Source organism: Etheostoma spectabile, chromosome 1 (assembly GCF_008692095.1).
Source record: "Etheostoma spectabile isolate EspeVRDwgs_2016 chromosome 1, UIUC_Espe_1.0, whole genome shotgun sequence".
Classification (NCBI taxonomy): domain Eukaryota; kingdom Metazoa; phylum Chordata; class Actinopteri; order Perciformes; family Percidae; genus Etheostoma; species Etheostoma spectabile.
This window is the reverse complement of record NC_045733.1, coordinates 31,690,399-31,690,706: the sequence shown is the minus strand read 5'-3', so window position 1 is coordinate 31,690,706 and position 308 is coordinate 31,690,399. Positions and strand designations below refer to the sequence as shown.

General features: G+C 30.8%; 1 protein-coding gene across 2 annotated transcripts in view; it reads right to left on the bottom strand.

The window, feature by feature from the left end:
- Positions 1-30: 30 nt before the first annotated feature.
- The window catches only part of nqo1 (NAD(P)H dehydrogenase, quinone 1), a 12,505-nt gene continuing 12,227 nt past the window's right edge, over positions 31-308 (bottom strand). Inside the window, exon 7 of one of the 2 annotated variants that reach the window (XM_032518481.1) lies at positions 31-308. The gene's annotated coding sequence lies outside the window, so the exon portion shown is untranslated. The other variant, XR_004332426.1, reaches the window with a different exon arrangement.

The following is a 308-nucleotide window of genomic DNA, read 5'->3' as shown; positions in this document are numbered from 1 at the left end:
AGATCAGAGGATGATGAGTGGATCTCAGATGGGTAGATGTCAAAGTTTAGTCCGGATAAAAAAAAAAAAAGAATTCAGATGCTATAAGATTAAATAAAACACCCCAAAAATTAAATGAAAGTAATCATTAATGTGCCCTGAAGAATGTTATATGGAATAATCCATGTTATTTTTGGGCAATTTGGTTGAAAGAAATCCATATTTCTGATATAACACACTTAGAAAGAGGACAACACAAGGGTTAAAAAATGATTTCAGCTTCAGTAAACATGAAGAATTGATCAAATCCCGTTTATTGTTGTATAAGT